Raw genomic sequence first — 22,567 nt, forward strand, 5'->3', positions numbered from 1 at the left:
CTTACAGAGCAGATATTACTTTTTCCTTCCTTATTACAGACTGAAAAATCGAGGCGCACAAAAATTAACGTCATTTATGAAGGCCACTCAGCTAACAAATGGAGCTGGGATTTGGATTTAGACATCGTAATTATCTAAACTACTAAGGTATAATTCTTCTACAGATGAAAATTTAGTTTTCTGAGGTGAGTGACAATATCTCAGAAAAAAAAAAGAGTAGTTATAATGGCGGTAATACTGATTGTGCTGTTTTGAATGAGGAATGTCCCCATAGGCTTGGATATTTGAACACCCAGGCTCCAGTTGGTGGTGGTATTTGGGGGAGGGTTAGAAGGTGTGGCCTTGATGGAGGGATTATGTCACCCGAGGCGGGCTTTGAGAGTTCATGTCTGACTTGCAAATTCACTTGCTCTGCTGGAGAGTTTTGTGTCAACTTGACACAAGCTAAAGTCATCTGAGGGGAGGGGACCTCCCACAAAGAAAATGTCTCATAAGGTCACTCTGTAGGCAAGCCTGTAGGGCATTTTCTTAATTAGAGATTGATGCAGGAGCGCCCAGTCCATCGTGGGTCGTGCTATACCTGGGCTGGTGGTCCTGGGTGCTATACCTAGGCTGGTGGTCCTGGGTTCTCTCCGAAATCAGGCTGAGCAAGCCAGTAACCTGCCCTGTCCTGACTTCCTGGAAGAGTAAGCCAAATTAACCCTTTCCTCCCCAACTTGCTTTTGGTCATGGTGTTTCATCACAGCCATACTAACCCTAACTAAGACAAAAGGGTAACTAACGGCATCCTCAGAAATAACTGCGGCTTTCTCTCAGTGGCAACCGCATATTGCCACTCGTTGTAAAATCGCTGTGTGGAGCCACCAGGGCCGATTCCACTTTCTGCTTGTGATTGATATGTAATCCCTCAGCTTCCCTCTCCTGCTGCTGTGCCTGCCTCTTGCTGTTCTTCTCTGCCACGATGGACTCTTACCTCTTTGGGACCATAAATAAAATCTCCTATAAGTAGTTTTTGGTTTTTTTTTTTTTATCATAGCAACAGGAAAGTAACAAGCACAATATTGACAATATGATCTCTGTATGGTGGCTTATTTAGAAAACATTGTCTAAGTGATGCTCTTGTCTGCCTCCTCCACATGACACCGATTTTTACAGATTCTGTTATGAGCTAATTTGTGCCTTCTGCGTTTGTGTATGAAAGCCCTCGGAATGTGGCTGGATTTGAACAGAAGAGTTTTCAAACTATTCACTGAGTTAAAGTTAGGTCTTTGGTGTAGGCTCCACCCCAGCAGGATTGGTTTCCTCATGAGAAGAGGAGATGACATCAGGAGAGCACAGAGGAAAGGCTGAATGAGACACAGCGAGGGTGGCTGTCTGGAAGTCAAGGAAAAGAGTCTCGGGAGGAACCAAACCCCATGACACGTCGCTTTGGACTTTCAAGTCTCCAAACTGTCAGAAAATAAATTCCTCTTGCTTCAGTCACCTAGTCTGTGGAGTTTTGCTCTCATGGCTACAGCAAACATGTAAGAGGTCAGGAGAGTTAGCTGCTGTGTGCAAGGCTGCTCATAATATTACTGAAGTAACATGCTTAGATTGTAAATGCCTGGACACGGCAACCCTCAACCTTGGGTTCTTCTTCCCTTAAGTTAAGGGACCAGAGCTGGGTACAGCCAAGACTTGGCCTGTCTGATGTATGGAACTAGGGTTCAATAGGGTAGCACACAAGCAGAATGAAGCAGAGACATTTTTAAGAACTTAGAGTCTCGTATTGTTCATTTTTACCATTGTAGGTTTGCCTTCTGGTATCCTGCTTTTGTGGTTTGGATGTGAAATATCCCCCATAGGCTCATGTGTTTCGGCACTGGTTCCAGCTTGTGGCACTGTTTTGGGAGACTATGAGGCTTTTAGAGGTAGGGCCTTGTTTCAAGAAGTAGGAAAGTAGGGGCAGGAGGTGAGTAGGGGTGGGGGGGTTAGTAGGTTATTGGGGGGAGGTTAGTAGGAGCAGGAGGTTAGTAGGTTAGTAGGGGTGGTAGGTTAGTAGGATAGTAGGGGTTGGAGGCTAGTAGGTTAGTAGGGGTGGTAGGATAGTAGTTAGTAGGGGTGGGAGGTTAGTAGGTTAGTAGGGGTGGGAGGTTAGTAGTTTAGTAGGGGTGGTAGGTTAGTAGGGGTTGGAGGCTAGTAGGTTAGTAGGGCTGGTAGATTAGTAGGATAGTAGGGGCGGAGGTTAGCAGGTTAGTAGGGGTGGTAGGTTAGCTGGATAGTAGGGTTGGGAGGTTAGTAGGTTAGTAGGTGTGGTAGGTTAGCTGGATAGTAGGGTTGGGAGGTTAGTAGGTTAGTACGGGTGGTAGGTTAGTAGGATAGTAGGGGTGGAGGTTAGTAGGTTAGTAGGGGTGGTAGGTTAGTAGGATAGTAGGGGTGGGAGGTTAGTAGGTTAGTAGGGGTGGAGGTTAGTAGGATAGTGGGGGCAGAGGTTAGTAGGTTAGTAGGGGTGGGAGGTTAGTTGGATAGTAGGGGTGGAGGTTAGCAGGTTAGTAGGGATGATAGATTAGTAGGATAGTAGGGGCAGAGGTTAGCAGGTTAGTAGGGGTGGGAAGTTAGTAGGGGTGATAGGTGGGTATGGGCAGGACTGATGAGCTCTTGCTTATCCCTGGTTCAGTCCAGAGTCCTCTGTCCTTCCTGACTGCTGACAGGCTGTAGCCAGCTGATTCCGGTTCTTGCTGCTCCAGCCCCTGGCAGCTTCCACCATCATTCCTAGTCAGAATAATGAACTATGTCCCTTGACCTGTGAGCCCAGGTGAGTCTTTTCTCCCTTATTTATTTCAGGTATCCTGTCCCAGCAGCAAGGAAACTAAGTCGGGCATGGCGGCTCACATCTATAGTGTTAGCCCTTAGGAAGCTGAGGCAGGAGGATTGCCTGAGTTCGGGGCCAGCTTGGGCTATAGACTGATTTCCAGGATAGTCAAGGTTGGATAAACCTTGTCTCACTGCTTGCACTCCCCCAGAGGTCACTAAGTCACTTAGGTTTATTCTTAACATTTGTACATATTTGACGTAATGATGGTGTTGCCCTGGTGATGTGTGAATGTAGAAGGAAAGGTCTCATTGTGAGACCTTCATTGAGAACACAGAATATCCTCACTTGGAGGGAAGGTCCTTATCACTTTCACAGTGACTTTCGTTGGTAAAATTGAACAGAAGATAAAGAGGGATAGATATTCTCATTCTATTTCGGTATAGATGTACAAGGCAGGGACATTACCTGACGTGCCCAAGGTTGTAGTCCTAGGCTGGCAGCTCGGTCTCAAGCCAGCTGACTCTCGATAGCAGCACTGAGGACTTGGGGAATGAGAGGGATTGGTGTAGGAATTTTCAGGGGAAGGAAATGAATGAGGTGGTTCTTTCTCTCGGGTCTTCAGTGGAGGTGAAGACAAACAATTGCCTGTCTTTACCTACTTGGTACTTCTCATTCATATCACGGCATTGAACAGGTTTCTTTTTCTTCCTTTCTTTTTAATAAATGAAACTCTTATTCATGATTGTCATTGAAGGTTTTGAGATCTTCCTTCTGGGAAGAACTCCAGAACGCCCACAGAACAGATATGCCTGGGCAGAAATTAGGGAAAACTAAGCTCATTTCTCTCATCTTTCTTCCAGGAAGCCTTCAAAATAGCATGACTACAACTTTCTCATGAACTGGTGAATGGGTGCTTTATCATGAACTTTGGGAGCGGAGAGTTCAAAAGCAGAGTGAGGACATAGGGTGCTTCTGCTAAATGGGCACACGCAGTGGTGTTCTTTCGACAGAAATAGAGGAAGGCTTAGGATGCAATACCCTTTGGGCCTTTGAAATGCTACTCCAGGGTCACAATCCAGCAGAAACTGCCCTGAGCACCAACCATTGAGTCCAACATGACTTTCCTACCATCTTTTTTTTTTTTTTAAAGATTTATTTATTTATTAAGTATACAGAAGAGGGCGCCAAATCTCATTACAGATGGTTGTGAGCCACCATGTGGGTGCTGGGAATTGAACTCAGGTACCCCTGGAAGAACAGTCAGTGCTCTTAACCTCTGAGCCATCTCTCCAGCCCTCCATCTTTAAACCTCCATAGAACTTACACTCATCAAGACAGTGTAGAGACCAATTGAATCAGGGGCAGTGTGAGGACCCTACATGAACACAGGGCATCATGCACCTCTATCTCATTACAAGTGGCATTTCTCAGCATGGACCCGATTTGATCCTCACAATGACTTTAAGGGGAAGAGCACAGACCTAGTCTGAAGGACTACCTCTTTGTTTTTCAGGGAAATCACCACAGGATCCCGTCCAGTCTGTATTGTTTGAGTTGGTTTGCTTTGCTTTTTTTGAGACACGGTTTGAGCAGAAAGTACTCTAGCCTATGCCTCCCACACTCTGGGATTATACAGGCATGTGCTTCAGAAGTTTTAAGAAGACAAATTGGCCAAAGTAGGTAGTGATCCAGGCACTACAATTACTTCTCCCCAACTGTAGCTCTCCTGTCCTCTATGATGAGGCCTTGAGATAGATAGGAACTGTGGTGGTTTGAAAGAAAATGGTCCTCATAGGGAGCAGCACTATTCAGAGGTGTGGCCTTGTTGGAGGAAGTGGGTCATTGTGGAGGCTGGCTTTGAGGTCTCCTTTGCTCAAGCTATGCTCAGTGTGACACACAGTTGCTTCCTTCTGCCTGTAGATCAAATATAGAACTCTCAGCTCCTTCTCCAGCACCATGTCTGCCTACACGCCTCCATTGCCACCCACCATGATGATAACGGACTAAAGCTCTGAACTCTATAAGAGTCACAGAGGTCATGGCGTCTCTTCACAGCAATAGAAACCCTAAGACAGGAACTGTCTAAGAAAACTCTGTGTCTCACAATGGGATTCATTGTGACTATAATTATTATATGCTTCCTTCCAGTTCTTGGAAGAAACCTGGCTCGCCTCATTCAGCTCATTTATTACTGTACAGCAGTGAATGACAGTCTTGCTTCTTTTCTGTGAGAAAATGGCATCGAACAGCAGATGGAGTCTTCTTAGTCAAGCGGCTTCATGTCCCCTCACCCTTAAATAGAGCAGACAATAGTGGAGTAGTAGGAAATGAATGGATGACATTTGTCCTTATAGTAACGTCTAGCTTCCTGAGTACTTAAATCTCACCTTTGTCTTCTACTTCTGCCATTTTTCTCAACCCATTCCCCTTGACTCCCATGAGGTAATCTATGATTCTTCTAACAGTCCCTTAATTTCTGCTCTATTTCAATTTAATTCCCTTGATTTTCTCTCTCTTCTTCCTCAAAACACACACACACAGAAATGGGAATGAGAATAAGCCAGAACCAGAGAAATTTGTACTTTTTCCTACAATTAAAATTATTATTTGTGTGTGTGTGTGTGTGTGTGTGTGTGTGTGTGTGAATGCATGAGGAGAGAAAGTATGTGTGTGATGCATATGTGTGTCCATGTGACATGGAGCATGTGTGTGTGTGTGGGGGTCAGACGATAATACTGTGGGTGGGGTCAGTTGTCGCTTTCCACTGTTGTCTGGGTCCCAGGTGTGGAACTCAAGTTGTCATCCTTGTTAATTAAATATACTACCTACTAAGAAATCTCCCTGGCCCTAAATTTTGCATATTTTTAAAATATGTTTTTATATGCATGTGAGGACAGGTGCCCCTGGAAGCCAGAGTCATCAAATCCCCTGAAGCTAGGGTTACAGGTAGCTGCCCAGTGTAAGTGCTGGGAACGGAATTGGGGGCCTCTGCAAGAGCAATACATGCTCTTAAGTTTTGAGCCACCTCTCCAGCCCCCACGTTTTGTATCCGAATTGATTTGTAGTTGACAGGTATAGCAGATCATATTTTCCAAAGATGACCTCATCCATCATGTTCTTCCAGACTTCCTGCCGCAGAGAGGAAAAGCCAGGCTTCCCTTCTTGCAGGGGCAGCCTCTATAATCTTATCTACTTCTAGAACATGGCAGAGTGATGTTGTGTGACATCCAAACCCGGGTCATAAAAACATCATGTGTTTTTTATCTGTTTTCTTCAGATGCATGTTTTTGGAACTCAGCCATTATGACATGGGAAAGCTTAAGCAACTTTGGAAGACTGTGTGGAGAGGACCTAAGACTGCTGTCCCATAGCCCTGGCTGAGCTCATAAGCTAAAATAAAAAAAAAATAAATAAACAAAGCATTTTTAAAGTGGCTATTTTGGTTCCCAGTTGAACTGTGCCAAACTGGTGCTGTGCAGAACAGAGACATGACACCCCTGTAAAGTTTTGCTCAAATTTCAAGTTCATGAGCAAAATAAATATATGATGTTTTAAGCAAATAATTTGGTTATGTAGGAATAGACGGCAGGTAACCTGAGACCCACTGTTTGCAGAACTAGTGACATTCGGCACTCAGAACACATTTCAAACTCTACCGCATCTTGTCTTACTTTGAGACAGCTGCCAGCTAATCTTTGGGGTGTATGGCTTTTATCTCAGATGCTGACTGTTTGACCTTCATACATTTTAAGAAACCCTGTTATTCAAAATATGGGCCATGAGCCAGGACCAACAAGACCAACTTCACTTTGGAGGTTGGTAGTAACAGGGAATATTGATCTCTACTCCAAATTTACTGAATGCAGAATTTGCATTCTAACAAAATGACCTTCTATTCATTATATGTGGAGAGGGAACCATATGAAGAACAAGCCTGTAAAATATATCTATCTGTAGGCACCAGACAATAATTTTCTTTTATTTAAAATATTTTTATTGTTCTACAATATATATAACACAAAATTCACCATCTTAATCATTTAAAATGCACAGCTTAAGTGGTATTAAATAAATTTATAATGCACAAATATCACTACTGTAAAACCGAAGTTATATGCATTAAATAAAACTTACCTATTTCCTAGAGTTGATCTTTTCAACAAAAATAGATTTTTTTCCTCAACTTTAAAACAATTCTGTACTTCATTTATATATGATTCGATGTTTATCATTTCATTCTACTGCTGGCTTTTGGTTTAGCTTGTTCTTTTAAGATTTTCTTATGTGGGGCTATAGAGGTGGCTCAGTGACTAAGAGCACTGATTGTTCTTTGAGAGGATTTGGGTTTGAGTCACAGCACCAGTCATGCCTCATGGCCATCTGTAGCTCCAATCCCAGGGGATTCAGCACTCTCTCCTGACCTTGGAGGATGCTAGACACACGTGTGGTGTGCAAACACATGTGCAGGCAAAACATTCACACACATCAAGTAAAATCAATCTAATTTTTATAAATTCCTTATGTTGTAAAGTTAGCTTATTGATTTGGAACCTCTCTAGTTTTTTAATGGAAGTGTTTATAACTATAATTTTCTCTCTTAGCCTGGCTCCCACTGTTTCCCATAAATGTGTTATATTGTTTTTCCATTTTCATTTGCCTTGAAATATTTTCCAATTTCCCTTGCGATTTTTTTTATTTGTTAGCTAAGAGTATTTTGTATATATATATAAATTTGTAAATTTTCCAGTTTTATTCTGTTAATGACTGGTAACTATCCCATTGTGACCAGAAGGAATACTGTCTCTGTCTGCTGAGTCTAGTTGGCTCATTATGATCAGTCCTTTACTTGGGTTCTGCTTGGTTCTACTCCTAAGGGTGGGATCTTGAAGTTCCCAGCTAAAATGTACAACTGCTTACATCTCTTTTTCCCAAATCTTTCAGCTTTTACTTCATGTATTTTGATGGTTAATAGATGACCAAAGAGACAATAGGGTTTATGAGTATTTATAATTTTTATATTTTCCTTTTATTAACATAAAATGTCCTTTGGCTCTTGTAAACAGTTCTAAAGTTTATTTTATCTGATATTCTTAGAGTTAGCCTTGGTTTCTTTGGGCTGCTATTTATATCAAACATTTCTCCATCTTTTTACTTTTAACCTATTTGTGTCTTTGGGTCTAAAATGAATCTTTTGTAGATGGTGTATAGTTGGCTTATTTTTTTAAACCAGCCTGTTAATCGCTGTCTTATGATTGAACAGTTTAATCCATTTGCATTTAAAGTAATTACTGATAAGGAAAGACTTCCTTCTGTCATTTTTGCTCTGTGTTTTCTATCTTTAAAAGCCATGGCTTTTAATCCCTGGTTTATACATTATGATCTCCTTTGGTGTTTAGTTGATTTATATAGTGAAATGTTTAAAACTTTTTCCCATTTCCTTTTGTGTATATCTTCAGCTATTTTCTTTGCAGTTACCATGGGGATTACATTTAACATCCCCAAATTACATAACTCTAATTTCAGTGCTCAGCAGTCTAACGTAAATGACATATAAACACTGTCCTCCTTTATAGCTCTGACCCTGTCCCTTCCAATTGTTGACATCATTAAATTACATCTTTGCATGTATGCCCCCAAACATAAATGAATCATTTTTTAAATGCATTAATCTTTAAAATTATGTAGAACACCAAATGTGGAGTTCTAAAGTCACAGTAATGCTACCTGTTAAGCTAATGATTGTTTTTAGAAAATTATAATCATTTCCTAAATCATAGAGACAAAAAGGCTTAATAAATGTATTTCACTGATATAAGCTTTTATAATTGCCCTTATAGTTACATTAATTAAGGTATTTTATTTCTGTATACAGCTCTAGGTTACTGTCTGGAGCCTGTTCACTGTACCATGCAGGACATCACTGTCAGTAATTATTTGCATGGCAGGTCTAATGGTGATAACCTCTTTCAAGAGTTGTTTATCTTTCAATGTCTTAGCTTCTCATTCACTTTTGAGGGACAGTTTTGGTAGACATAGGGTTCTTGGCTACTAGTTCTCTTCTTTTTGTACTGTGAATGTATTGGCTTATTGTCTTTCCTCTCCTAAGTTTCTGGTGAAAAGTTTGCTGTTAATCGTATAGAGGGTCCCTTGTATATGCCAAGTCACTTGCTGTTTTCAGGATTCTCTCTTTCTTTGAAAGTTGGTTGCAGATGTCTGATTCGAGTGCCTGGTGCCCTTTTTCTCAACAAAAGAAGATCCAAATAGAAACAAACAACTACTTCCCCTGAGCGTTTGGGGTTCAGTGCTGGAGCATAGTGGAGAGACATCGTAGAGATGTGTGGCACTGGGATTCACGATGGCCATGTCAAGAAGGTGCTGCGGGATGTCTGTCTGTATGTTGTGAATACGTGTGGCTCCCACTGGATAATGAATAAAGCTGTTTTGGCCTATGGCAAGAAATCTTACAGCCAGGTGGGAAATACAAGCAGAGAAACCAAGAGAAGGGCAGACTCAGAGAGAGAGAGAGAGAGAGAGAGAGAGAGCCTGCAGCCCAAGGAGCAACAAGATGTCAGCTGACTGGTAATGCCATGGCCACATGGCAACACATAGATTAATAGAAATGGGTTGAGTTAAGTTATAAGAGCTAGCTAGCAAGAAGCATGAGACATAGGCCATACAGTGTGTAAATAATATAAGCCTCTGAGTAATTATTTATAAGCGGCTGTGGGACCATGGGTGGGAGAGATTCGTTTGGACCTCGGGGCTGGGCAGGACTGGAGAAACATCCGGCTACAAGAAGGGAGTTATTTATATAATATAAACCACATCATCTTTCTAGTTGATATTAGCACTGAACCAAGAATGACTTTGCACATCAGAAAAAGCATATGTAGGAAGCCACGTACACATAAAATATTACTTTTGGCCAAATCTGTGACTCTTTCAGTCCTCAAACACAGTTGGAGGAGCTGTGACAGACGAAGAAGGAACCCAGCCCATGCTGTACCTTCTAGCTAGATTCCTACCTCCTAACACCATCCTGAGAAAAAAATCTGCCTGGCAGGGCTTCTGTGAGCTCGTGGGTGACTGTCACCAAGAGTCCTGTGAACCAGATAGGTGACACTACCCAGGTACTCCCAGTTTCAAGAGATAGCCAGGCAGTTTGTGGTGAGTGATCAGACCCATCAGATGTCCCTAGGAAGCAAAAGGGCATCTCTGACACCTACCCTTGGCCTTGTAAGGCATCTAGGAATGCTTTCTGAGAGCTGCAGTGCTCCAAGATCCTAGGGAACCACCCAGGTGTTCTCATCTACCTATTTTTATGGCCATAATAAGAAGTTCAACAGCCTATACTGAGAGGCGTGGCCTACCAAGGCCTCCAGGAAGTGTCTGGGTGGCCCTATCCATCCACTATCAGTGCTGGAACTCAATTGGATAACCTTCTACGAGTTAATCAGGCTCATGATGTCCTGCAGTTAGGTGAACATCTCTCAGACACAATAGGTAATCTGCCTGCTCCTACTTCATGTGCTGTAGTCTTGAATCCCACGTGGCTTGCGTGTTGGTGGATTTGCTGCCTTTCTTTCCATGGATGCTCCACTCAAAGCCATCAATTATACCTTTAGAAACCAGATGGAGATACACTACTGCACCCAACTGAAACCAAAGCCCAGATAGCCTACCAAACCAACATTCTAAGAAACATTATCACCAAAGCTATTCTATGACATTAGTAGAGGCATTATATCTTCGAGAAGTACAGATGTTAACGAAGGGATATTGGAAGCACAATGAAACAGGTCACCTGCAGAGGGACGCAATTATTTTCTACCAATAGAACACAAGGAGAAGAAAAAGTAATGAAATGCCTAAAAAATCATTCAAAGTAATGGTTTTGAGAAAATTTAGGGAGATATAAGAGAATACAGAAGAAAATTGACTAGTCATAATTGTCAACTTGATTGGATCGTTGAGCGATGCTTAGGGTCATAGGTAAAGCATGTTTGTGAGCACATTTCCTGAGAGGACTGTCATCTGGGATAGTAGCTGAGGTTCCCCTGATGACCTAGATGTCAACATCACTATTTGATAAGCTGGGCAGCCAGATGGCATAAAAGTGGAAGAGAAAGTTGTGTTCTTCCTGAGCAAGCATGTCTAGTGTGGCCTAGGAACATCAGATTTCAGAACTGTTAGCCTTCCCACACAGACTTCCCACCAGTGACTCTTCAGGAGCTTCCAGACCTTCAGGTTCATCTTAGGACTGCACCATCCACTCCCCTTGTCCTGAGGATTCCAGGTTCTTCGACTGAATGGCTAAGGGTCTCTCTGCCTCTCCTACATGTGAACAGACATTATCAAACTACCCAGCTTCCAACTGTGTTAGTCAAGCCAATAAGTCTCTTCTATAACTAGTGGTTATGTGTTTCTGGAAAACCTTGATCAACACAAGTTGAATGAGAAATTCAACAAAGAGGCAGACCAAAATGAAGGCTCAAACAGAAATATTGGAACTGAGAGACTCAGAAAGTCAAAGGAAGCTGAGAGCTTACACAGCAAAACCCGTGCAGCAGATGAATCTATGAACTTTAAGTCAAGGCTTGGCTAGAACTCTGTCAGATTTTTTTTAAAAAGTTCTCTTAGACTTGTGACACACCATTAAAAACATAAATACTTAAATTCTGTGTCTTTCAGAAAAAGAAAGGTAAACTGATTATATATACATATATAATATATACATATTCAGTGAAATAAAAGCTGAAACTCACTTCCTGGACATATGCAGACAGACAGACAGACACACACACACACACAGAGAGAGAAAGAGAGAGAGAACGAGGACTGACAAAAGATAGCCCCTGCAGATGGAGAGTAAAGTTGAGCAGCACTAGCTATACTTAACATCAGCTAAAACATCTTTAAGTAAAAAGCTGGAAAAAAGACAATAAAGTCACTACATAATGATTAAGGGATCATTCAACAAGAGGATATACCAACTCTAAGCACGAGTGAGCCCAATCCTGAAGTGCCCAGTTATGTAAGCCAAGCATTACTAGATCTTAGGGGAGAGAAATCTTTCAACAGAACACTGGTTGAGGGTTTCATCCCTGGACAGATCGTCTAGACAAAACATTAGTGAAGAGACTGAGAGTAAAGCTGTATGGCAGAACAAATGGACTCGGCAGACGTTTCCAGAACATTTTGCCCAGTGACTGCAGAATATACATTTTCTTCATTGGCATATGGAGCATATTCTAGTTTCACTTCTGCTGCTGTGATAAAATACCCTGACAAAAGCCCACTTAAGGAGACAAGAGTTTATTTCAGCTCAAAATTCTAGGGGACAGGCTGGAGAGATGGCTCAGTGGTTAAGAGCACTGGCTGCTATTTTAGGGGACCTGAGTTCAATTCCTAGCACTGACATGGCAGCTCACAACTGTCTGTAATTTCAGTACCAGGGGATCCGACACCCACCCTCACACAGACAAATGTGCAAGGCAAGAAATCTAGGTTACCATCCATCACAGCAGAGAAATCACAATGGCAGAAGCTTAAAGAGATAGTCGTATCCTAGCCACAATCAAGGACAGAAAGAGATGGACACATTCGAGTTTGATTGGCTCACTGATTTGCTTGTGGTCAGCTTCATTTTTCTTATAAAGTTCAGCGCCCCTGCCTAGGGAATAGGGCCACCTGCAGTAGGCTGAGTATTTTCATATTGATTAATTTAATTATGGCAGTCCCCCACAGACATGCACATAGGTCAACCTGCTCCAAATAATTCTTCATTGAGGCTACATGAGAATGCTCCAGTACAGGAGAGAAATACAGCCAGGCAGTGATGGCACACACCTTTAAGCCCAGTACTGGGAAGCACACATGCCATTAATCCCAGCACTAGGAAGGTTGAGATAGGAAATGAAATGGTTGGGCGGAGAAAGGCATGTAAGGCGTGAGGAGACAGGAACTAGAGGCTTTTCGGCTGAGGACTCAGAGGCTTTCAGTCAAAGGATTTGAGGAGTTGGTGAGGTGAGAAGTTTCTCTCCTGGCTTGTTCCTTTGTCTGTCTGATCTTTCAGCATTTACCCCAATATCTGGCTTTGGGTTTTTGTTGTTGCTTTTTTTAATAAGACCGTTTAGAATTCATGCAACATGCACTCAATCATATGATATAATTTCTATAACCACAACAGACAAAGAGATCAGCCTGCCTCTGCCTCCCAAGTACTGGGATTAAAGGCATGCGCCACCACCGCCTGGCTTCAAAAACTCTTAAAGCAAGGCCAGGTAGTGGTGGCGCACACCTTTAATCCCAGCACTCAGGAGGCAGAGGCAGGCGTATATCTGTGAGTTTGAGGCCAGCCTGGGCTGCAGAGTGAGTTCCAGGAAAGGCTCCAAAGCTGCACAGAGAAACCCTGTCTCAAAAAGCCAAAAACAAAACAAAACAAAAGAAAACCAAAAACCCCAAAACAACAACAACAACAAAAAAACCTCTTAAAACAAATGAGAATGGGAAACACAATACACCCAAATCTATAGTATACAACAAAATAAAAGAATTAAAACAGAGGAGTTCCAAGGCTCCAAACACTAAGAAATGAGAAATACATAGGGAGATGGAATTGGTAATTATAGTGTAACAAATTATCACACTATATCCCACAAATCTTATACTTATATGTCAACTGAAAGGGGGAACAATAAATTCATACTTTTCTTATAAAATGATAAATATTAGGCTAGGTGTGGTGGTACCTGCTTGCAATCTCAACACTCAAAAGGTGGGAGGATTACCTGTAAGTTCAAGATCAACATGGTCTATGTAGTAAGTTCTAGATCAGCATGACCTATGTAGTAAGTTCTAGATCAGCATGGTCTATGTAGTAAGTTCTAGGTCTGCATGGCCTATGTAGTAAGTTCTAGGTCAGCAAATTGAGACTATCTAAACAATCAAGCAAACAGACAAATATAAGTATCAAAACCCCACCACTCCAACCCAGTTTGATCATAATGTCTTGTTTGTGTCTTTGAGTTCATCTTACTTGGCAGTTATTTTAATCTTAGATGTTTATATTCAAAATTTGCGTTAATTTCAAATATCAAATTGAAAATTTTATAATTTCATATTGGAAATTGAAATTAAATGCTGTGATAAATCTGGAAATCAGAATTTCTTCTTTCCTCACATTGTCTGTTTTCACTAGTGTTGCTAATTATTATTTTTTAAAACTTGTCTACTAACCTGTTTTCTTTTTTTTTTTTAAGATTCATTTATTTATTTATTATGCACACAGAAGAGGGCGCCAGATTTCATTACAGATGGTTATGAGCCACCATGTGGGTGCTGGGAATTGAACTCAGGACCTCTGGAAGAGCAGTCAGTGCTCTTAACCTCGGAGCCATCTCCCCAGCCCATAAAAATTATTTTTTTGAAGTTCAAGGACAATTTGATTTGAGTTTGTGAGAAAAACAACAATGCAGGCAAGCTAAAACTCTCGGTCGATGCCAGGGGTGGGGGTGGTGAGGAAAGACAGAGAGAGCCGGGGCTTTTAAATTAGGGTCCAATAGAGCAGGGAGGTACATCAACAGAGGTCATTGAGTAGTGGCTTGGTGGAACAGAGGGCGTGGCTTGGTGGAACAGAGAGTAGTGGCTTGGTGGAACAGAGAGTAGTGGCTTGGTGGAACAGAGGGGCGTGGCTTGGTGGAACAGAGGGGCGTGGCTTGGTGGAACAGAGGGGAGTGGCTTGGTGGAACAGAGGGGAGTGGCTTGGTGGAACAGAGAGTAGTGGCTTGGTGGAACAGAGAGTAGTGGCTTGGTGGAACAGAGGGAGTGGCTTGGTGGAACAGAGGGGAGTGGCTTGGTGGAACAGAGGGAGTGGCTTGGTGGAACAGAGAGTGGCGGTGGACAGAGAGTGGCTTGGTGGAACAGAGAGGAGTGGCTTGGTGGAACAGAGGGGAGTGGCTTGGTGGAACAGAGGGGCATGGCTTGGTGGAACAGAGGGGAGTGGCTTGGTGGAACAGAGGGGCGTGGCTTGGTGGAAGAGGGGTGGGGGTGGGGCATTCAGAGAAAGATTGAGAAAGCTGAGCATTAGGGAAAGCACACTAAAGCTTTGGCCAATGTCACAAAGAAAAAGAACTATAAAGAAAGGGAGGGAAACATGTTTTTCTGAATAACTGGGAAAATCAGGCAGGCTGCACAGTGGAGGTCCTGCAGGTGGATGCTACTATTTTTAAATAATGATGGTTAGATTCTACCCGTGTCAGGATTAAATCGCAGCACACATTTCAGACTTCTTGGGTCTTCTTAACTTGAGGCTGTCCTCAGCTATTTTTTTCAGTTTCATCTCTGTTGCTGTGATGAAACACTCTGACCAAAAGCAATTTAGAGGAGAAGAGGGTTCATTTCATCTTACAGGTCACAGTCTACCATTGATGGAAGTCAGAGCAGGCACTCAAGCCGAAACCACAAAGAAATGCTGTTTGCTGGCTTACTCTCGGACTCATGTGGGTAGCTTTCTCATGCATGTGAAGGTAGCCCTGGAATATGCAGCTTACAGTGGGTTGGGGCCCCTTTCAACTAACAATCAAGAAATGGGCCGATCTGACATGGGTAATCCTTCCACTGAGACTCCCTTCTCAGGTGACTCTCTAGGCTGTGTCAAGTTGACAGTTAAAGCTAATTAGGACAAGTGTCTACAGTCACTTTCTAATTTTCTCCACATACATAGTTGCTTCTGAATGCCATAGTTCTTAATGTCTGCCTCTCAAAAGAAGAATGAATGGAGGTCATTTGAAAAAGGACTCTGGACATTTCCGTCCCCTAGAAGTCACTGAGGCCTGAGAGAGGACAGCTTGCAACAAGCAGGGATGGACAACAAAGGCTTGAGGCAGATATAGAGCCCATGCAGGCCTCAAACTTGGAGTCTTCCTGCCTCAGTCTCCCAAGTACTGACGATATGGGCATGAGCCACTGCATGGACTTGCTTTGTGTGCCTCTCTGTTGGCTCCTTGATGAGAAATAGAGACACTCAGTGACCAGAACACCAATGCCAGCTTGCTTAGAAGACAGGCACTCTGGCTCCTGCAGACGGTGATTGTCCTATGGCCATTGTCCTTTCTTTTCCATGAAACACACACTCTGATAAACCAAACAAGCTAGGGTGGTGGTGGGGCAGTGGGAGCCATGAGAGATGGAGAGGTGGGTATTAGAAGTGGAGCGCTGTTGGCTGAGAAAGCCAGGGTCTGGGGTTTCAGGTGCTTCTGTTTCAATTGTTTTACTCTCCTTATGCTATGGGATGTCTTTCTGTATGCTGGGAATATGTGTTGCTCTGATTGGTTGATAAATAAAATGATGATTGGCCAGTAGCCAGACAGGAAGTATAGGCGGGGCAAGCAGATGAGGAGAATTCTGGGAAGAGGAAGGGCTGAGTCAGGAGTTGCCAGCCAGACACAAAGGAAGCAAGATGACAAGGCAGAATGAGAAAAGGCTGTGGGGCTGTCAGGGGCTTGGCAGGACCAGAGAAACTTTCTGACTACACTCCTAGTTCTTTCTTCTCGCTGTCACAGACTGTCATAAGACACTTAAGTAGAGAGAAGCTTATTTCGACTCACAGTTTAGGGCTAAAGCTTGGCAGCCGGACTGGCTTCTGTGAGCAGCGGTGGGAGTGGGAGGCTGTTGGCTCACATCTCAACAGATCAGGGAGCAGAGGAAAGGGAAGAGGATGAGGGCGCTCAACCGGCTCTCTGTTTCCCCCTATTATTTAGTCTAGGACCACATGTGAAGGTCTTCCTTCAGGTAATCCTTTCTGGGAATGTCCTCACAGACAAAATCATGTGGACGTTTTTTTCTATTGCCCTAGGCATTTCTTAATCCAATCCTGTTGACAGTCAAAATTACCCATCCCAGGTGAGTATTAAGAAGAATAAAGAGTGGTAGAATATTTCCTCCCTCCCTCCGCCTCCCTCCCTTCCTTCCTTCTTCTCTCCCTCATTCCCTTTCTTCCTTCTTTCTCTTCTTTTATGGTGCTAGGAATAGAACCCCAGGGTCTTGTATGTATTAGGCAAGCAATCTATTACAGCCCCTGTTCACATAAACTTTTTCATAGCTGACAACATTCCATCATCAAATAGGTGGTGTTATGTGTGTGTGTGGGTTTGTTCTTTTTTTTTTTTTTCAAATGGCTAAATATATATGGTAATATATGTTTAGTTTGCAAGTAAACAGATTTAAAGCACTTTAGGCTTTCCGGGGAGGAAATGTTCTCTAAGGTTGGAAATTGACTGTTATTACTTTTCCATAGTTAGGATTTGCGTGTTCACACACCAGGCCTCTCTTGGGTAAGAACTGTCATAATGGTTTGATCCCTGCCCGAGAGCACAAAGGAGCTGTTTTATCTTCCTATTTGGTTTTTCAAGATTCTCAGCATGTGTAAAGTATGTCTGCAACCCATTCTCCAGGGGTTACATTTCCTAATCCTCAAAAGTTCAGTTTTCCCAGTGGATGGGACTCAGAGCACTTTGTATGTTAATGACAATAATTTTGAATTCAATGCTGACTTTGACCAGACTGAAGCCTCTTTGCAGTATTGTCTTGATGTTCTGATATCCCACCACACTACTAGGACAGAAATATGGTCACATCTAAAGAAAAATGACAGATTCAAACAAACAGTTGGTTTGATAAAGGACACATAAGACTATCCAAAGAAGGGAATTTGGTGTCACTAAAATTTTGGAGGAACTTAGAAAATTGAGATTTATTTGAATGGCATCATTCTTCTCTGATATGTCTGTTTCCTCACCTTCCTACCTGTTTTCTTTATTCCTACTATGTAGCCTTTGCTGGCCTTGAACCTACTGAGATCTACTGGCCTGTTTCCTGAGTACTGGTATTAAAGACACATGCCACTGCCATGTTATTGTAAGAGAAGATCTTTTTTTCTGCTCTCAGACTGGTTCCAACTCCTACTTCTGTTTTGTATTTGAGATAGGTTCTCTCTATTTTAGTCTGGCTTTTCTGGAACTCACAGAGATTCTCTTGCCTCTGCCTCCCAAGTACTGGGATGAAAGGTGTGTGCCATCACTCCTGGCCTACTTCTATTTAAAAGATGCCATAGGAGGTGCTGATGTTGATCAGGGTTGGCCATATTAGAGCTCTTGCTAGGCCCCCATTGCCTGCTCAGGCAAAAACAAAACAAAACAAAAAAAAAAAAAAAAAAAAAAAAAAAACCCAAAAAACCCATGCCTCACATGTATCTTCATCATAGTCCTTAACCATGCTAAAAGACAGGTCTCACCTCAAAGACAAAAAGAGATGGTTTGTCTTGGAACCAAACATGAGTGCCAGTGGTATTGGACACGCAGATTCAGGCCACCACAAATGCTGTCTTCTAATGAGGCAGCAATTTCATGAAGTTATTATAGTAAGAGAACCCAGAACATCAAAAAGCTACAAATTTATCAAATACTTCGGTGGGTACCTTAGGTAGACAGGTTACAGCAAAGTGGGAAAACTCTGTTACAGGCCTCAGACACTATCCGATGGCATTTTTGGCTTTCAGGTTGTGGGAGCTAGGGTGATCTGTTCCTGCATTCCAAAGGACTAACTGAATAGTCACAGATGTTAGGTGACACTCAGAAGTGTGGGAGACCTCCTGGGAGACCGGCTCCCACATTTTATCCCAGGGTACTCTTGAGGAGAGAGGGATAAGAGATTTAGATAGAAGGATAGAGGGCAGAGAAACAGATAGAAACACAGGATAGCCTCGGGAGGGCCTGAATCCTTATCTACCAGCCCCCCTGTCTCTTCTAAAGGGCTATTTATAGGAATGCCAAGGGGTGGAGCAAAAGACGGCCAAGTGTAGACCCTTCCAAACACCTGGTAACCATGCACATGGTCAAGCCATCCTCTAATGCAGCTCTGCTGGGTAAAGCAAGCTCAGATCTCACTAGAAAACCTTTGTGGGCCTCCACAGAGAAGGACAGTGGCTAGTCAACATAATCCAAGATGGTTAAGATAATCCAAAGTCATTTGTTAAATTAGCCCCTGGACCTTCAACATTCCAATCTCTCTACAATCATTGACGTTCTTTTTATTTTTTACTTTTTAACATTTGGTTATTCAGTATGTGTGTGTGCACTGGTGTGGAGATCAGAGGACAACCTATGGGGGCTGATTCTCTCTCCACTGAGTGAGTTCTTAGGGTTGGACTCAGGTCATCAGATTTGATGGTAAGTGCTTCTGCTCGCTAAACCATCTCACCAGTCCCAATCACAGCAGTACTAATCTGTCTGTGTAGCATGATGTGTCTTTTTCCCGGGGACTTTAGTTCACCCAGAGGAGATGGGCCACTACAGAATCTCACATAGCTCTGCCACCTGGGTCTTAAAGACAGGAATGGCATATTCTAAGCATCCCCATAAAGGATCCAATAGTGCCTTCCAAAATGCAAAGGGACAACTAGGTGTAGTTTTGTCTGGGGCTTTGGCAAATAGAAGAAAACCCTCTAGTTTTAAAAAAAATTTTTTAAATAATTCTTTGAGAATTGTATACAATGTATTTTCACCATTCTTATCCTTTGTCTCCCCTTAACTTCTTTCAGATCCACCCCCACCTCCCATGTCCTTTAACTTCACGTCCTTATCATTTTTTAAATAACTCATGGAGTCCTATTTGTGCTGTCCATGTACTCCTGTGTGTGGGGCCAGGCACTGGAGTGTGGTTGACCTACAAGGGGCCACATCTCTAAAGAGAACTGACTCTCTCTTATCTAGCAGGTATCAGTTGCCAACAAGTCCTCAGCTAGGTGTGGGACTTCAAACCCCGCCTCTACTCCAGGATGGATGTTGTCTGGCTTCAGCTTGTGCATGTTGTCAGTCCCTGTGAGTTCACGTACACATCTGTCTTGTTATATCTGGAAAACACAGTTTCACTGTAGTCATCTACTACCTCTGCCTCCTACAGTATTTCTGCCCCCTCTTCCTCAATGATCTCTGAGCCTTGGGAAGAGGATATGTGATATAGAAATCCCATTAGAAAAGTCTCTTTTTAACTGAATTGAATGATAAGGAGCGATGATCCGGGTTATCTTTTTTTTTTTTTTTGGTTTTTTTTTTTTTTTTTGGTTTTTCGAGACAGGGTTTCTCTGTGTAGCTTTGCGCCTTTCCTGGGACTCACTTGGTAGCCCAGGCTGGCCTCGAACTCACAGAGATCCACCTGCCTCTGCCTTCCGAGTGCTGGGATTAAAGGCGTGTGCCACCACTGCCCGGCTTTATTTTTTTATTTATTTTTTATTTTTTTTTTTTTTATTTATTTTTATTTTTTTTTTTTGGTTACCCATGGCATCTTTAATGACTCAATTCTCATTGAAGTTGATGGAACATTTTGATCTAGTTTCTGTTGTTTGAACCTTTACTATTATTAATATCACTGTTACAAGCCCTTATAGAGGATATTTGTGTAAAACTGCATGAATAGCTCGAGCCTCCATCACGTGAAGAGGAGCCATGGCAGGCGTTTGAAAAGTCGTTCCTCTTGAACCGTGTGATTAGCACTCTGACTTCGTTTGCCAGTCTTCTCGGCCTCAGTCTCCACCCTTGAAAACGAGGAAATTAGAGTAAATAAACTTGGTGATTATTTCCAACCACAATTGTCCCCAGTTTGATGAATTCTAAGATCTTTTGGAAGGGATTACTGCTTGGGCCCAAGGCTCAGATACTGACTTAATAACATGTAGAGAATAGAAACCAGCGGCCACATTCTGCCTGTAGGAAACCTGTGTTTAGCCAGCACATTTTTATGGCAAGCAAATGGGAACAGTTTTTAGCCACTGTGCTCTATCCACTGTGGTTGAACCTGTCTATTACTTGCTACGAGGAAGGAGGCTTCCCACTTGTGTCATACCCGGCATGCTCCTGCAGAGGAGCTTGGAGTTTGCGCCTTCCTGGGAAAGGGTGAGGCTGGGCGGTTGGTTAAACCACTCACCCACCTGAGCCTGGCACCTGGGTTTCCATGGAATCCTTTCTTCAGAGTGTTGTTGAAAGGCAGCCTCGTTTGTTCGCGAGACCTAGTGCTGGTTTCCGTGGAACGCGCATAAACACCTTGTCAGGCACCCGAGACAGGTTGGAGAGAGTGATTGATGGGAGTGGGCTTGTGAAATCACACCTGCTGTCACAGCAGATGGGGAAAAAAGCCGTGGTAACCTGTGGAGTTGCTGATCCCTTTTGAAAATCCACTCATAAAAACATAATTTTAGCTCTTCGGCAGACTTTAGAAATAGCCATTTATCTCAAACCAAACACCAGGGGAGCGAGTACTGTATGAGTTTTCAGCCATATAATTTCAATAAAGTAGCAAGAAGCCTTCACCGACTGGGCAAACTGGTGTTTGAATGCTTGGGGTGGGGTAGGGGGGTTGCGGCAACTACACCCTGCCAAGTTAAAAATGGCATTCAAGCTGCAGTTGCTGGCCGGCTGCCCACAGGGCACCTAAACCTACCCATAGAGAACCTCCCACCCCACACAGAGTTATCACCTTTAGTGCACAGGACGCCCCCTGGAGAGAAAGAGAGACTGGTTGATTGTGTCCAGTGCAAACCAATGCATGGGCAACGGGGAGCAGGGGCTGTTAACACCAGGAGGAAAGCCATGTGGACCCGATGAAGTGTTCTGAGTTCCGTTTGCTAGGCTCCTGTTGTTGTTGGCTCTGTCCTGCTCAGCTTAGCAATATGTTACCCTAATTTCCCCTGATATGCATTTAAAATTTATTCCAAGATTAGTTATTGAGTTGCCCACTTCATTGCATTGCTTTGCAGAAGGCACAAAGAAGTGTCACGATGGACGGAACATGTCCGTGCACGTTAAGGGAACTGAACAGATCTAGGCAACCAATGTGAGGAAGGTCCCCAGGGCAGACACTACAAATGACCCTTCCCATGCTTAGAGATGTATGGGCTGAAGAAGGGAAGGTCTGCCATCTGAGTAGGAAAGAAAGACTTGGTAGAAGAGTAAGGACTTGATTTGGGCCTCCCAGTACATGGAAATTAGTTTTAAAGGAGAATACTTAAGAGAAAAGGGTTTCACCCCTCATAGTCCAAAGTATGAGACAGTTGGTTTTCTCACATCCAGCAAATGCTTCTTGAGGATTGGTTTTGTGCAAGGACCATCTTAAGCGTAACTAACAGAGAGGCCTTTGCTCTGGCATAGGAAGATGAATACCACAAGCTGAACGTTCTCTAGGGAGCTGGGTCTGGGCAGTGGATACAATAAATGAGTGACTACGATGGACTGGGTGCTTCCTTCAAAGAGGTGATGGTTAAGCTCATATTGCAAAATCAAGAAGCAGCCAGCCATGCAGAGGTCAGGGAGCAGAGCATTTGCAGGGGAGGGAAGAGCTGTAGCAGAGGCCCTGAGGTGGGCCCCAGCACTGCCATATTTGAGAAGGTTAATGTTGTCCAGTATGGTGGATGACAGAAGAACGGAGCAAGTGAGGTGGGAGGGCGACAGAGCCAGATGACACAGGAGTTTGCCTTTTATTCTAAGGGCGATGGAAGCCCTTTGGAGCTGGTACATTTCCTACACCAATCCCTCTGCTGTCTGAGAACCGGTCAGAGTAAGAGCGAGAGAGGAAGCCGAGACAGTGATGGAGAAGCCAGGGGCCTGCTTTGGCATCCAGCAGTGTTGCTGGAGTTGGAGAGAACATACATTTGAGTTATGAGGTGGATGCAGAGTTGACGGGATTTGCTGATGGATTGGCTGTGGGCAGGAGGGAAAGCGACTT

This window comes from Peromyscus leucopus, chromosome 12 (assembly GCF_004664715.2).
Source record: "Peromyscus leucopus breed LL Stock chromosome 12, UCI_PerLeu_2.1, whole genome shotgun sequence".
NCBI lineage: Eukaryota > Metazoa > Chordata > Mammalia > Rodentia > Cricetidae > Peromyscus > Peromyscus leucopus.